The following is an 11,235-nucleotide window of genomic DNA, read 5'->3' as shown; positions in this document are numbered from 1 at the left end:
CGTTGCTGTGTGTATTGTTCTGAAGCATTCTGGACCGTAGGGTTTGCACCTCCCCGGGTGAAGCACCAGCTGCTGGAGCCCCGTGCTGCCCCTTCTTTCCTCTGCGTTGCCCGGATGCATTTAGGTGACAGCGAGGGTGTCTCCGCACCTCTGCAATGATGGATTGTCCCAGCCCTGACCAGCAGGAGAGTCTCCGACTTGTCACAAGGGCTCAGCTTTAGGGCAACGTGAGGGGGAGGCGGGGAGGGTGGGCATGCGGCAAAGCTGCTCGGCAGCCCACGGGTGGGCTGTGAGAGGCATAAGTGGGGGTCCCTCAGCTCCGCACAGCAACGTGGCTGTGTGAGCTAATGGGCTAAATGGGGACAGATGAGGATAGCAGCAGAGTCTCTAAACAAGACTCATCACCGTGTATCTGTGGATTGAGCTCTTCCTCCTCCCGCCTAACCACAGGTAATCCTTTCCACCCAGGCATCATGCCTGAGTGGCTCCAGAGTCCCCCAGCCCAGCTGGGAAGCCTCCCAAACTGTGGCACAGCCCTTCCAGTCCAACGGCTGCTGCGTTTTCTCACTCTGCTTCCAACGGCTGTGCTATTAAAACATTTGTCTCGTTTTTCTTCTGATGCGTGTCATGTTGCTTGATGCTTTTAGGGGAGACCTGGCTGATGCAGGAAGAGTAGTGACGGGGTAGATGAGTGGTGCCACGTATAGAAAACCCAACGCACTTGTGCTTCGGTGTCTTGGCGTGGATGTGGTATTCTGGGACATGCAGCTTTGGATAAGCCACATCTGCACCAGGGTTGAAGGCAGCTGCAAAGGGCTTGGTGCTGGATGAAGATGCTGTCTGTGCTCTAAGGGGGGTGATTTTCATGTCCCCACTGGTTGGGATGCCAGCAGCAGTTTGCAGTCAGCTTGGAGCTCTGCCTCTGGCTCTTGCCACCCTCTGGAGAGGTTGTGCACTACTCCGGCTCCTCATGGAGCTGATGCGGAGGGACTGGGTGGCCTCCCTGAGCCCAGGCAGCAAGTCTGTGCAAGGTGGTCGTTATTTCTAGGTCTCTTGATTTCCAGCCCGTGCTCCCTTTGGGATGTTTACAACCGCTTGGTGTGGCTTGGGTGGGTTTTGAACACGAGCAGGTAGTTGACTGTGCTGCTGCTGCTTGTGATCACAGTGTTCCCGGGAGCTGAGGGCCCGCTGGGTATTCGGGGAAGCGGAGAGGAGGTCGCCAGCTGCTCAATTCTTGCTCAACAGACTCCTGTGTCCCGAGAGGCTTGAGGCGATGAGGCAGCTGTATGCACAGACATGGTTTCGCCTCTTCTTTTCTGCATGCGCATTGCTGTCCCTCGGCATGATCTGGGCTTCCTCCACTTATACTCAAGTTGTAGGTTTTAAAATCCCTCCCTGTGCGGCTCTTGCAGAAGCTGGAATTAGCTGCGGCTGCACGTGCCCCCTCTGCGCCTTCTGGTGCCTCCTGTGTTGGGCAGAGGCAGGGGCTGAAGGGTGATTCAGTCCCTGTGTTGGTTGCCCTGAGGTGTGGGTTTTTTTGTGGTGGTGGTAGTTTTTTTGTTTGTTTGTTTAGGGTTTTTTTTCCATTTCTCATTTTTGTCCCACAGCAACTCGCATGTGGTGGCTGTGGGGTCTCTGTGGGTGAGATTTGGGAAAATAAAGCCTTTCTCACACTCCTGATTGCCTGGCAGGCTATCTCCAAGCTTTGTTAAAGGGAGAGCACTTTGGGCAGCATTTGCTTGGCCAGTGGGTTGCCCCAGGCCAGCAGGGGACATGGGACAAGTGGTCTAATAGGCCAAGTGACAAGAGGGTAATTGAGGGAAGCACAAACCGTGGTCGAGTTGCACAAAACTCTATCCTACAGCAAGGATGGAAAGGGGAGAAGAAACAGGCTGGGGCCAATATGGGCAGTTAATGGCAGAGCTGCTGTGGCCTATGGGTGGTCTCGGCATTTCCAGATGTGACCTTGCAGAGTCACAGGTCCCCTGGTCCCATAAGCTGGTGCTGGGACAAGGGCCTCCCCATCAGTAGATCTGCCACGGTTTCTGGTGTTATTTATAGTCCTTTCCACAGGTGGATGAGTCTTGGTGGAACAGGGAAGAATAAAATGTGGTGCAAGATACTAGAGCCTCTCAGCAGAGGGTTTTTGATGTGGCTGCAGTGCCCAAACTGCTGGCCTCAGTGATGCCCTCCTATAGGCTTTTTTCCTGAATCCCCTTTCCCAGCAGAAATCAACTCCGTCCTCCTTATCAGACCCATTTTTATGAGAGCGGGTTGAGGGCTGCGATGAGTTTGTTGTATTTGCTGCTGTTGTGCGAAGGCTGATGGGTTCTTACCTCCACAGCAGGACCAGTCACCCAGGGATGCTCCGCACGAGCAGGATGTGGCGGCTCGGAGAGCGTCTGTCTACTGGGGAGCCGCCAGCGTAGAAGGCGCTCTGGGGAAAGTCCCTCTGAACCAGAACTGAGGATGCTGCTGTTTTCTACAGAAGTGTCAGAAGGCCACTGGAGGCAGTGGGCAATGGAGAACAACTTTCCTATGGGAAAGTAAAGACTTGTTCCATTTTTAACCCTTGCTAATTGAGTCCAGGGTGAAATGTGACCCCAGGTTACATAGTTGTAATGCCTTCTCTGTGCGCTGGGCTCTGGGCCCTCAGGAGGGGGAAGGAGTAGTGGTTTGCTGGTTTTGGCCCAGCTCCATGAAGAAGCGCATTTTTTACCAGCTGTAAATAAGGAAAATTGAGAGGCAGGAAGCGGACATCTCCTTAACAGACATCGGAGCTGAGAGCCCTGTGCGTTGCCTCAGGGATGCCCACCCGGGACAGCGAGTGTGGCTCAGGCAGAAGAAAGCACAGGAGACTGGCAGGGGGGTTTGGGGTCCCTCGTGGGGCCACGAGGTGGGAGCATGTCCGCTTGGGAGCCTCTGTCCTGGGAAACATGTGAACTGGCCCTGGACTGCCGTGGCAGGAAGGAAGACAGCCCAGATAGGCAATCGTTTTTGGCAGGGGTCTCCCCTCCCTCCTCAGCACAGGTATAATGAACTTTCCATGCTTTGCTCTCTGCAGATATTCATGGATGGAGTTGTTCCGCAGAGGCAGGGAAGTAACACTAATCCTCTGCAATTAGCAGGAGCTGGGCTGCATGCTGGTGCCATTACAAACCGTCCTTGTGAATTTGGGAGCCCCGCAGGCATCCCCAGTGTCTGGGGAAGGGCTGGAAGTCACACCCAGCACGGGCACCTCATAGCAGCAGCCTGCATGGGAGGCACGTTCTCCTGGGAGACTGGGATCTCCTCCTGCTACCTCTTGCCTCTTATTTCCAGGAGGCTTTGTAATCTGATGGTTTCACTAAGACAACAGTGATAAATAATGTATTTGAGCTTTGTCATTAAAAATAGACGGCTGTAGCCTAAAGGTGACTTGTGGGGTAACTTGTGCCTGCTGTTCTGCTTTGTTATGAAACCTGAGTTACTGTGGTTTGTTGTGTGTGGGGGTTTTTTTGTTGGTGTTTTTTTTTTTTTTTTTTTAAGTACTGCTGCTTTTTTCTCCATCTTTACTTTTTTTACAATCTTGCAAATATTAAATGTGCCATGTCAGGTTGGTTTTGTTGCAGCCTCTTAGGAAGAACTGCCCGTTGGGAACTTTCTCTGCCTTGAGGATGTCAACAGATCACTTCTCCTCCATAAGGAAAAACAATGAACATGAGTGTAAAGTGAAAACTTGGGGCGGGGGGAGTGAAGCAGAGAGTTAGCAGCAGTCAGCAGTTGCTCCGGACTTGCTTCTTCAAATATCCTTATACTAAATTCCCTGTTGTCTGCAGAGACTTCAAGGAAAAAGGGCAGGGTAGACAAGACCAGAGGTTTTGGTGATAAATATTCCAGATGTCCTCAGGCCATCAGGAGGGAGCAGGCCAGCTGCTGGTAAGGGTCCAGATGTTGCCTTTGGGAATGGATCTCCCATGGGAGCTGGCTGGCTGTGAGCTCTCTAAGGTGCCTTCCCCTTCTGTCTGTGTGGGGCAACTTTTATGAGTCTCATCCCCCAAAATGGCATGAGATTAATCTCTGGGGCTACCCGGGAACATGGGATGAGGAAGAAGAAGCGGCAAGAGATCAGTGGAAAGCCCAAAGGATCCTCAGCTCTGTGCACGGGTCTCCCTCCAGACACAGGACACGGCGCAGGTGGGCGAGGACTAGACAAGAGGCGTGTGGGTTTGGCTGCCATCCCCGATGTCTCTGTGGGCAGCTGAGCAGGCTTTTTCTTGGAGGTTTTGTCATTGCTGGAGATCCACACCAGGAAGCTGCAGAGCCTGGATGAGACAGGCTGGCTTTGGTCCCTCCTGGTGGCTCACAGACTTCAGAGCAGCATGGGCTGTGTGGAGGCACATCAGCTGCCTCTCAAACCGCCAAGGCTGCTCCGAGATGCAGCGCTTTTGAGCTACAGATCATCAAAATGACGGTGCTAAGAGGGCTGGAAGGGGACGAGGGAGCGTGTTCAGCAGGGTGGCTGGAGCGGTGCAGGGGCAGTGCTGGAGATGGAGAAGACGGGCTGGAAGGGAGCGTGGCACCTGGTCCAGGGCACAGCCATGACAAAAGGGGGGGGTGGGGGGGGTGTAGCGAGTGGCAGAAGCTCCATCACCTGCGGGCAAGTGCCTGGGAAGTGTCACATCGCTGCGTGGTAATGCTGCCAGCGTAGGTCATGTTGCAGTGTGCAGAGCTTCCCTGAAAATGGGGAGCCATCCCTTTTGTCCTTGAAGACAAAGGATCTCTCTCTGGATCTCTTCCAGAACGTAATGCTGTGGCGTGGAACAAGAAATTCTGTTAACCCTACTTCCCTCTCGGCCTGGTAAACAGGAGGCGCCGAGCAATCCACTCGCCTCTTCCGCCTCTCGGAAATCCTGGGAAATAAATGTTTTGCTGCTAGCGCAAAACAATTAAAAATGGGGATTTGTGCTTTCTTGCTGGATGTGCCTTTTCCCACCTCCTTGATTAATCTTGGATGCAGATGCTAGTTGTTAGCTGTGCAGCTCAGGATTTGCTGCGCGTTGCCAGGACTTGACCGGTGCGTCTTGTAGCAACAAAAGCAGATGAAACATCTGGTTGGAAAAAAAACAAAAAACAAAACGTGGTGCTTCCCGCCAGTTTGGCTGGGAGGGAGGAAGGGACAGGCGGGTGGAGAGGGCGCAAACAAGATAGTGTTCAGGGTGGAAAAATGTGATCTGGATTCTCCATAACAAACTTGTCTGTTCTCCCAGAGGCTCTCCAAGCCAGCGTGAATGGGATTTTTGCAATGACTGGAAAGTCCAAGCCTCCCAGTCCCTAAGGATGATGAGGGGCAGTTTGCAGAGAGGCATGGGTGGGTGGGAACGTCCTCCCCAAATTCTCTTGGGAGGTGTTGATGAGGGCCACTGCTGTTATAGCTGATTGACTGCTGCTGAGCAGGGAAAAAACGGTGATGTCAGATGAAGGCCATCAACCAGGCGGGGGGACAGGGGCGTGCGATGCTGTGACACCGTGCCACGTTGAGGATATTAATTCTCAATTAACTGTTACTGCTGAAAAGCTGTATTGTTCCTCAGGGAGGGACAGATGCTGATCTACGTCATCCTCATTATTCCAGCTGGCGGTCTCCCGGCAGTCACTGGGAACAGACTCGGTTGGTGCTGGCGCTGGTGGCGATGGCGTAGCATCTGCTGGGGGGTCCTGGGTGGCCTTGTGGCAGTGGCAGCCCTGTGCTGGCCTCGCCTGATGTGTCGGGCGGGCACGGAGCAGCCTGGGCATGGCTGAGCAACCTCCACTACCAGCCTGCGTGTGGGTTGAGCGTGTTCGCCTTGTCTCGTTTTGGGCTGAGAAGAGCATGTTCAGGGCGATGCGAGGTGATGTGGTTTTTCAGGCAGCATCTGGGTATGGGGGAATTGAAAGGGACGATCCTAGCGCCCCGCTGGGGAAAGGGATGCTCTAGTAAATGAGCGAGTGGGATCCCTGGGGGCTAACGAAGCGCTGTGGACACCGGTGGATGGGTCAGCAGGGACAGATGTACTGGGGGGTGACAGGAGCCAGGGAGCTGGTGGGATAGTGGCATGTTCAGGCTTGGGAAAGACTGCTGCAAAAGCGAAGTTCACTTTGTCTAGAAATTCATTTTCAGTCTCTGCCCGATGGAGCCTGTGACCGCCCTTAGCTTCACTGGACAGAATGGGGTGGTTTCTGTAGGACCCTTTTTCTCTCTTCCCAACAAGAAGCGTGGCTGGTGTCGCAGAGTGGTTGCAATATTACACCGTCTTCAGAGTTTGACAAGTCATCTTGCAAAATGTGAAATAAGTTGCTATTTGCCGAAAGGTGTTGTGGAAAAGGGACTTAACCCAGAAGAGGTCTGGTTTCCAGAGCAGTCAGCTTTGAGTGGACAGTATGTGCATCTTCATGTGCAAGCGTGGCAAAGTTAAGCTTTTCTCTGTAGACATCAAAGGTAAACATCATTTTAAGACAGGAAAAAACCAAAACAGGACAGGGAGGTAAGGCCCTTACCTATGACCACAAGCAAATTGGTGTGGAGCTATTAAAAGGGCAACGGGTTCCTGGCAGGCACCTTCTCACATGGGTCCCTTGAGTATCCTGCCTGCCCCAGGCTGAGCTGCTGGTGTCTGGGAAGGGGATGAAAGAGCAGCAAAGAGTTGACTGCTGAAAATTTCTTCCTGATGCTGGGAAGGACGATCAGTTCTTCCTCAGGGTGTATCACGCTCCGGTGCTAAGCAGCTAATCCTGCCGACTGTGGCTGTCCCCGATAAGCTATCCAGCCAGCTCTGATTAGTTTCCAGCAACTTCATTAGAAAAATAACGTTAGAAGCAATTGGAAGTCAATTATGTTTTATGTGACTAATGTTGTTAATTATTATTACTTTTGTTAGTTTGCTAATCCACCAAGATTCTCCCATTAATAGATATTACTAATTTGTACCTACAGTGCACTGACTTCCACCAGTAGATTTCAGAGCATTTCCCCAAACTGTCCTCTGTTTTGCATTTACTGTGGATTAACATTTTATTTAAAGTTAATTATTGTGAGCTGTAAGTTTCCACGGTGTCCTATAAACATCAAGCAAGCTTTGCAGTCTGGGTTATTTTTACAATGTGTCAGGCAAAGAAACACAGGATAACAGTTTGGGAACGCTGGAAGACATGATTGAAAATCAAACCTGGCAGATAAGTGATTTGGAATAGCGTACCCCTCTCTGTGCAGGAGGTAAGAATTGTGCTGGGTATGGATGGAGAAAAAAGAGGGTCAGGAAGAACCTGAATTACTTGCCCACAGACACAGAGTGGTCTCTGATTCCTCTCCACGCTCTGGTGTAAGATGGAGCCATAGCTTAGGAACCAGTTTTTTAGCACAAGGAGTTTTTGCATAGCTGCAGAACAGTTTAGGGACCGTTAAAACTGTAGGCTGGATGTGGAAGAAAATCCTTTGATCTAAGCTTTTTCATGCTTCCTTTTTTGTTCTCCTTTTTTCCCTTTTTTTTTTCCTCCCTTTATGAGCAACTGCACTGGGGCAATCCAAGAGATCCCCTTGTGCTATGCCGGACGCGGATCCCCTTGCGTGTGCCGGCTGGCAGGGCTCGGAGTGGAGCAGCCGGGCTCCCCGGCACTGCTGGCTGGCAAACGGGCGTTTTTGTTGTGTGGTTGCTAGCTGTGCCCCTTGCAACACCCGGCACTGCTGGGTGGGATGGTTTGAATGCAGCCCGTAAAGAGCCTTGTTTAAAAATGGATTGAGGGCTCCAGGCAATCTCTGTAACTTCAACATGTGTTCAGGCAAACTGTGTGCATAATTCAGCACATTTAGTTGTGTTAACAAAGCTCCTTGCCAGCGAGCGGAGTGTTTGTTTGGAGATGGCATTGTGATCCCTGTCTATCTGTGCAAGGATTATTTTCATTCCTAAAAAAATAACAAACCACAAAACTATGGAATTTATATAGAAGCAGCAGTAGGAGGTCAAGGGTTGCCTGAGCACGGCATCAGGGGCTCTGCTTATTGTGTTTGGCTTTGAGAGAGATTCCCAGTGTGATTTTTGGGGCAGTAGTTGATCCCCATCTGTTTGAGCTTCCTTCTTTGATGGAGTAACAATACGTGTCTGTGCTGCAAGGCAGACCACTCACTCAGCCTGGTGCAGGATTGTACCGGGGTGGGGGGGAGCGATTGTCAGTGGTAGGGATGGCACAAGAAGGGCCCACCTTGTCCAAAATGCTCTGGGGCACTGGATGGTCAGTAACTTTTTTTAAAGCACAGTTCTATCACTGGCTATTTTGTTAGTAAAGACATTGCGTAGTTTTGTGCAGATGAATTAGTTCTGTACAGCTGAGAGCAGACTTACTGCGTCCTTTGCGCTGCGGCTGATTTACTGTGTGTCTTTGGTCAGGTCACTCAGCTTTCTGCTCTGCTGCAGTCCTCCACCTCAAATTGGCACAATGTTAATTTATTTCTCAGTTTTAATTTTGAGTGCAACTTTAATGGAAATGTTAATTGACAGCGAATACTTCAGAATATTATTTGGGAAAACGCTCTCAAGTTTTCCATGTGGTTATCAGATAGTGACTGTAAAAAAAACCCCGGTGCTCTACTAGATCTAAACTAACAAAGGTCATAACAGTGGTTAGTGAGAATAAAAGTACTTCGCAGTTGGTTAATGTTACATGTGATTATTTATGGGTAGCTTTCTGACCGTCTTGTGAGAAATATCATAAACTTTGTGATTAGTTACTGGGAGAAAGCCACTGTTGGGACATGTTAACATTGCAGTTTCTCTGCCTGAGGGGTTGTGCCCTGCAGCCCTCCCCGGCTCTGCTTGTGGGGCTGGGCATCAGCGTCACAAAAGTTGCACTTGCAAAATAACAAAGAAAAATCCCTTTTTATTTATGTCTTATTTTTCTTAACACCCTCCTGTTGAGGATGGGAAGCTGATGGGAAGCTCTTGCAGCGACTTTTGGGGAGCGTGCCTGGCACTGACGGAACCAGAGTACAACACGTAGGCACTGAGCAAACAGCCAGGCAGATTTTCAGGCAGGGCTGTTGACACCTGAGCAGCACTTCAGGCACATCCCTTGTGCTGTCCTTGCAGTTACCCACTGCTTTGGAAAGCTACACCTGGTGCATTGCTTAGGGGCCTCCCTTACGTTTACTTGCCGGCTCTTTTGCAGTGGCGGAGGAAGGATACTTGCTCTGTTATGGGACTGCCCTTTTTCTGCCTCCCGCTTCCAGTGCAAGCTTAGATGGATCACTTATTTCTGCTCTGCTTTGGTTTCCCATCTCAAAAATGGGAATAAAGCACTTGCCAGCTTTGTACACTTAAATTCAGGTATCAGGCCCATAGACGTGTCTTAGACAAGGAGGTGTGGATGAAATGAAGTCTCTCCTCTTTTGCCCTGCAGCCGACTGGTTCCTCAGGAGTGGCCTGTCCAGAGCACGGAGCTGATGTGACAAGGTTCTTGGGAGGTGATGTGGTGGCAGCAAGGTGGGATGACTGGTACGAACTGGTCAGAGTGGCTGGTTATTTTGGAGAGGGCAGCCCAACAGGATGCCTCCTGGCTATGTTCTCACCACAGCCCTGTACACTGGTGACCAGCATGGGAACACAGGGCAACTCAGCCTTGCTTTTTTTCTTAAGAAGAAAACGTTTGCTGGAAAGCATTGTGTTGGGTGCAGATGTTTTGTGTCTCTCATCCATCGAGGTCAGTTGGAGTTCTGCCAACACGAGTGACGTGTGTGTAGAAAAGGCCAAAATCCTCCCGTAGACGAGTGCTGTGGGACTTGTCCGTGCACTCTGGAAGTCGGTAGCTTGGCTCTTACAGCATCGCAGCACAAAGAGGGCCTGAGGCTGAACTGGTGACATTGGTGCAAATTCAGGGTAAGAAGGTCTTGTGTAACATCACTGGTCCCCATGCCAGGCTGGCCCAGTCTCCATGGAAAGTTGGAGATGACTCATTTCCCCTGTGAATTTGTGAGCTCCTGTCTCTCCTCCCTTTGGGCATCTTGCTGCTAGCGCTGGTCTTCCGACCCGCCTGCATGATGCTCTTTGCTCGCTAGCTCTATTTATAGGGAATTTAATAAGATATCAATTAAAGAAATGAAAACAAACTGAAGACGTCTGTCAGTGGAAAATCTGGAGTGAGGCGAGGTTATTGGTAGCAGTTGTTTAAAATCTTGTCAGCTCTTTTTATAGACAGTCCCTGTTGCTGTGGGACAGCTGAGCTGGACCCATGTGCCCGAGCAGCTGGTGGCAGCCCCTGCATGGGACCCTGCCCCCCTCCCGGGACCATCATGTTGGGCGGCTCCTGCCTCCCCGCTCGTTAGAAAGGGGAGAGATGCTGATGGGAGAAGCGGACTTGAGGGACTCCCTCTTTGTAAAGAACATGCTGGATAGACACTGCTAATTAGCTCTCGTGATTTAATGTTTTCCTGTTTGCATACCGTGTGTTGGGGGGATATGGTATTTATGGTCCTGTGGGGAGGATGTGAGCTGGCATGGAGAGAGGAGATTTCTGTTCCTTCAGAGCTTTATGATCCTCTTTCCTCTTGAAAACTCCAGCTGTGGGGAGACCAGGAAATTGGAGATTTGTTTCTGACTGAGTGAATTAGCGTCTGTCTCTCTAAAATCTGTTTCTCTGTAAGGTTTGCTGCACCCTAAGTATTACATTGGCTTGCTGCCTCGCACCTCTGCAGCATCAGCATTGGGAGAGCCTCCCGCTGCAGTAAGAGGCCATCCCAAAGAGTCGGCGGTCTCGAAGTCCGTCTGGGGTCTCGGGTGTGTTCAGCTGTCCCATGGTTTCAAAAGGGTGAGAGTGAACATGCGGAAATCCTCTGGGCAGGGCCCCTCCAGGCTAGGATCTCCTCTCCTGACCCCGTGGACACCAGGGTCGGTGTGCTGAGCACCGAGGTGTGCCAGCACTGCCCGCATGCTCCCGGCATCCCTGTGCCCTTCTTCCAAAGTTACCTGGAAGCAAATTATTTCTCTCTTAAAGTTTGAGCTGCTTCTGCTCTGTGTTCCCAACCTGGTGATGTTATCCCTTGTCTGGTGTTATCTCTGGGGAGACTGTGATGTACAAAGCGAGGACTTAATTGTCTTTGCCTAGGTGAAGTCTTAGCCCCACTTGTCCCTACTGTTACTGTCACATCTTTCTGATCTTTTCTGCTCCTGCTGCTGCATTCATCAGCCCCTGCTGTGGCCACCTCTGCTCCAGCTGCCTCTTATTTGTCAG

This window comes from Aquila chrysaetos, chromosome 22 (genome assembly GCF_900496995.4).
Source record: "Aquila chrysaetos chrysaetos chromosome 22, bAquChr1.4, whole genome shotgun sequence".
Classification (NCBI taxonomy): domain Eukaryota; kingdom Metazoa; phylum Chordata; class Aves; order Accipitriformes; family Accipitridae; genus Aquila; species Aquila chrysaetos.
The sequence above is the reverse complement of the archived record's forward strand: the minus strand, read 5'-3'. Positions refer to the sequence as shown.